The following is a 6,000-nucleotide window of genomic DNA, read 5'->3' as shown; positions in this document are numbered from 1 at the left end:
TAGCACCCCACGTGTGGTGACCATGAGCCTAGACCGAGCGGCTACTATCAGTGGTGTGCATGAATTTTAAAGCTCCAACCAAAACCAACCCAGCTCGGTTGAGACCAAACCAATTTGCCAAGGCTCAAGAGGGTCCTAAAGGCTATCCCAAGGAGCATCAAACATAAACTTAGGTGAACTACCGAGAGCGATAGACACACCAAAATAGGTTCGTCAGGCTAGGCGCTGATTCACGAACAGAGCGCCAAAACCTGACCGCAACATGTTTTAACGAAGTTTAGGTAATTTTTACAAGAGCAACGTGATCTCCAACAGGACTTCGACCTACACCATGCTCATGTACTCGCTTTGGTACAACCAACAATGCAAAAACAAGAATCTAGTGTTTAAGAAATTTAATCAAATTTTAAATGCCAAAACGGCATCGTCATTAGGTTTTTAGACTTGATCATTTTAGTTCTAGAGGCTGGAATTAAATTCCAACTTCAATCCTTGAGCTATCAAAAATACTATTGAATAACATTTATTTACCGAAGCAAAAGTTGTATTGTCATCTACCAAGTTTGTACTTCCAACTTTATTTAAGTGTCACATACATATTCTATAGTATTTTTTGCTTAATAAAAATTGGTTTTAAACCCTAAGTGATATAACATGACTATTGAATCAACTTTCGTTTAACACTTTTGTTGATCGTTTTGAGTTACGGAAATTGATCTACACACTTTATCACATGCATTGACACATAAACATAATGTTCATGACATAGTTTAGCAAGTTGTTTAAGCGGAAACATCGAGGGTGTTATAGTTTCACCAACAACTTCATCAGCTGTTTTGAGCTGTTTTTTTGCCAAACGCCCAACACCGTTTTCTAGAACAGTTTCATGGGTGAAGCTATTTTTTTATCTAGTAGGGTGAAGCTATTTTTTTTATCCAATAGCTTATTCCAGCTTCATCTCTCATATGTAGGCCCCACTGTGCACAAAAGACAACTTTTGCCCAAGAGAGGGAGAGAGTGCACGCACGCTCGCGGGAGGGAGCCGGCCACGGCCGCTAGGGTGCCGTCGCTGGAGTGTGACCACCGGGAGTGTGGCACGGCTCGCCGGGGCACTGCCTACCGGGAGCGCAGCTCGCCGAGGCATCGCTTGCTGGAGTGCCGCCCGCTGAGGGCACGACAGGAGTTGCGGGCATGTGGATGTCGTCGGGCGCAGGTGCAGAGGCGTGGGGCATAGCACCGCCATTAGGGCCTAGGGCCAGGACTCCGCCATCTGGCTCGCGACACATCGGGGGCACCGCTGTCGGGGGCGCGGGGTTGGGACGCTTCGTCTGGGGCATGTGGCTACAACTTTATCGCCATCTATGGGAGTTGTCTTGGGGAGGGCCCTGGGGCCGGTGGGGGCGCAGTCGCCATAGCGCGACCTTTGGGGAGCGGCGCCGGGCTAGGCCACCGGGGCTCGCAAGAGCTGCCGGATGAGCGGTGCGTTGGCCTCCATGGGTCCCGCACGCGACCGAGCATCTAGTAAGGAAGAAAGAGATGTCGTGAGGAGTTGAGGAAAAAATAGGGAAAAAAGCTAAGGACACTATGGTAATTTCATCTTTTCTTCCACCATATGAAGCTGGTTTGCCCAACAAGAAGAGAAAAACAGCTCAGCTTCACTGGTAGAGCTCATCATTGAGCTGAACACCAAAAAAACAGCTTCACTAGTAAAGCTGAACTGTGCCAAACGGGGCCTAGATAATCTCATACTCCCCCGTTCCAAATTATAAGTCAATTTGACTTTTCTGTTATATCCATTTTGATATGCATCTAGATGTAATAATATGTCTAGATACATGGTAAAATGGATGAAACAAAAAAGTCAAAGCGACTTATAATTTGGAATGGAGGGAGTAGCTTGGAAAAAAAAGTGATTCTACATGAGCAAGATTAAATTCACTTCTGATTTTCAAACACGCGAGTATTCTTTTGTACAATTATTATTAAACATTATTATACAACCCCAACTTAACAATCTGAATGGACCACGGATACAAATAAAAATACAGGACTCAATGAGATTGTTGGGTTTGATTGGGTTATTAGGTCCACTAGATACCATTAAAACTAAGTCCCAATTATATTAAATACTATGAGTTAATTATTCTCCACATTTAGAAAAAGAGAAGAGAGGAAGATAAACCAATGTAAATTTAGACCATACCCTCTTATAGCGTGCATCCTAATGCAAAATTTCCTCTTAATATTTGTTAACGCTAAACGTCACCAACACACTAGCTAGAGCTAGATCGTCTAGGCCACACAAGACCAAGATAAGCAGCGAAGGTAGGTCTAAACACAATAAGAGCCATTAGGGATCTAGCTAGGATCGGCAAGGCTACCTAAAACACTAGCAAATCTTATCAAGAGAAGTGCCGGATAGAAAAAGGGTTTGGGGAGCTTGAGGAAAGAGATAAAAGTAAGATAGATTGTTTTTTTGATGATTGGATAGCTAGATTTCTTAATTATTGGCCATGATCCTCTCATATAAACAGAGGGGGTGGTCTTATCTCAGTAGAAAATTTATTTCACACGCAATTTATAAGTTTCCATGAGATAAGATGAGTTTCTAAAGAAAAATTAAACACGATTTGCATCTTGGACAACCAAAACTAGCTCAAGCTGGTTCGAAAACTAGCTAGCCTACACTACTACACAAAAACTTATTTGAGGCATTTTCAAAATGGCCTCCAAGACGGTTGGGCCAGCTGTCCACCTCAGTTATTTGTGGCAGGGAAGCCGGCCAAGCAACCACCTCGGTTAATGCTTAATCGAGGTGGGCAATGTAAAGGAACCGTATCGGTTAATGCCTATTAACCGAATGCAACCGCCTCGGTTAATCAAACTTAACCAAGGCGGGCATTTTACGGAGCCCACCTCCATAAATCAATTTTTGAGGTGGGCACCCTATAAGGCCCACCTCCAAAAAATAGTGGCCCAGCTCATAGCCTAGAAAAGGCCCATATCTATCCTTCTACCTGGCTCATATATCCACGGGTTTTCCTTTTTTTGTTTTTTATTCGATTTGCCGAGGTAGGCATCGAACCGCCTCAGAAAATATCCCATTAACCATGACCTTTTGACCAAGGCGATTGCGATGCCCGCCTTGGTTAATCATTTCTGCCCGGCTCGGTAAAGTTTTCTGAAGTAGTGCTAGGCCAGTTTCATCAGTACACAGTAGGCTCCCAAGAAAGACCGTCCTAAGGGATCTCCAAACTGCACTACACCAGAACATGCAATCACTGCCTGGTGTGCTTCGGCCAGTAGTGACTACTAATCACTGTCGGGTGGTAAGGCGAAGATCCTGAAAATTGGCGGAAAGCCAAACACCTAGCAGTGAAGTTGTCTATTACTACAGGCTAAAACCACCACTTGGCAGTGATATATCACTGTCGGTTCATGGTACGAGCCAACCGTGATATGTACCAAATCACTGCCAGGTTATGCTATGACCCGACAATGATATAGTACTATCGGTTTTAGCCACAAACCGGTAGCGAAAATTTTTATATCACTACTAGTTTTTGTTCTGACCCATCAGTACTTGTTATCTTCAGTCGCTGGATCCACCAAACTATCAAAACACTGATTCTCCCTCATTGATTCCACCTAAGCAGTGGCATTTTTCTTATGGCGTTATGTTTGGAGTATGCTTAAAGCCTACAACAGTGGCATTTTTTTGAAGAAAAATCTAAATAAATGGCATTGATGAAAAACCATATTTTTGGATGGCATAAAAATATTATAGTTTTGAAAGGCATTGTCCCATAGTTTGATTTGATTCTGTTGTTAGCACTTAAGACCATCTTCAAGAGTTCCCCATAAAGTCTCCCAATCTAAGATTTTTTGGCAAGAATAGAAAAAATCCATCTCCAAGAGTTCCCAATCCTAGCTCCCAATCTTTTGGCACTTGGAAAAAAATCACCGAAAGCACGAATATATCCGTGCGTGGAAGACACACGTATCGGTCTCCCAATCTAAGGTGGAAGTGTGTGAAAAAAATAAAGAGTAGGAAAGGGTTCCTGATGCAAATGTACAAGAGAGAGAAAAAATATATACAAGTGGCTAGGATAATTTAGAAAGAGTATAAGATTCCTAATGTAAAATTGTCTTCTATATTTTAGGAGTGAATTATTAGAAATTGTTGGAGATGTCTTCTTTATCCTCTCAATACTTTTTGACGAGTTGAAAAACTCCATGATTTTGGAAAGAAATTCTTTGTAACTCCTGGAGAGCATCTCCAAGAGTTCCCAATAAAGCCTCCCAATCTAGGATTTTTGGCAAGAATAGAAAAAAATCCATCTTCAAGAGTTCCCAATCCCACCTCCCAATCTTTTGGCACTTGTAAAAAAAATCACCAAAAGCGCCGATATATCTGTGCGTGGAAGACGCACGTATCGGTCTCCCAATCTAAGGTGGAAGGGTGTAGAAAAGAATAAAGAGTAGGAAAGGATTCATGATGCAAATGTACTAGAGAGAAACAATATATATAAGTGGTTAGGATAATTTAGAAATAGTATAGGATTCCTGATGTAAAATTGTCTTCTATATTTTAGAAGTGAATTATTGAAAACTGTTGGAGATGTCTTACTTATTCCTCTCAATACTTTTTGACGAGTTGGAAAACTCCATGGTTTTGGGAAGAAATTCTTGGGAACTCTTGGACAGCATCTCCAAGAGTTCCCAATAAAGCCTTCTGTTGGTATTTATTAACGTGTCACTTGTTTTAAGTAGTCACCCTATGTTGTTGACATTCCTTAGCATCTTTTACTAAGTTGTCATCCCTAGTGTTGATGCCAGAAATGCTTGTTGGTACTACCTAGTGTCACTTCTAGAATGACACTAAGAAGTACTTTAATATTTCGTGTGACTAGAAAGAATATATATAAATGAAATAAATCTGCAAGCGCACAGATAATATACCATTGTAGCAATTTACCCGAGAGTTTTTCAGGTATCGTTATTTATATTTTTATCATAGAAAAGATCTAGCATGGACATGTATTGATAACTATGCTATTGATGGAGGGGTAAACCATAACCAATATTCTACTCACAACAGGGGTAAGTCAAGAGGTAAATGTATATATGAATAGTGCATAATAACTAATCACTGATCACTCAGAGTACTCATTTCTATGGTATTAGCATGGTTAAGTAGAATATTAGAGGAATAATTCCTAAGTCATTCTTAATTACAAGTCAAAGCATACATTGATTAGTGCAATTACACCTAGTAGTCATTGCTAAAATCAACTTCATATCTACACATAAGGGATATTACTAAGGAAGATTAAGAACATAGCTTGTCTTACTTAGTAACTAGATCCTACTTGTATACCTATATTCGGGGAGTGAACTACAAAGGACTCAACGAAAGTGTCACATTTGCGATCTAGCACATGACCCGGAATATAGGGTGTATCCGTAGGGAAACAACGTATAAGCACCATGCTTATACAATGTCTACCACTCACCCATGATACCTTAGAGTAAGCGCTATACAAACTTATGCATAAATATAAGGATAATCTAGATATACTAAGTATATAATCAAAGTAGGCTATGAACATGATAACTAGGAACACAAATGATATGAACAATGTTGTCGTAAGAATTGTAGCAAATATATAAAAGTAATGAGAGATACAAAAGAGAGGGGGTACAAAGATTATACCAAACCACACTCTTGACACGATCAGGAATCCAAGCGAAACCTGCTTGCCTTCCTCTAGACCTAGCCTAACTAGCTATGTCCTAGAATATGGTGAAGCTCTGAGGATGATTAGGGTTTCTGTCTTCTCAAATGACTTATTCCTCAGGGGGTGGCAGATGCTGGTATATATAGGTCAGAGCGTCAATCCTGAGCCCTCGGATCAAACCAACTTTAATAAATGGCGTAGATGCAATTTAGGAGGCGGTGGAGAACCAACATAACAACGGGGGGCTGACAGGTGGGCC

This window comes from Miscanthus floridulus, chromosome 11, assembly GCF_019320115.1.
Source record: "Miscanthus floridulus cultivar M001 chromosome 11, ASM1932011v1, whole genome shotgun sequence".
Classification (NCBI taxonomy): domain Eukaryota; kingdom Viridiplantae; phylum Streptophyta; class Magnoliopsida; order Poales; family Poaceae; genus Miscanthus; species Miscanthus floridulus.
This window is presented reverse-complemented; position numbering follows the sequence as displayed.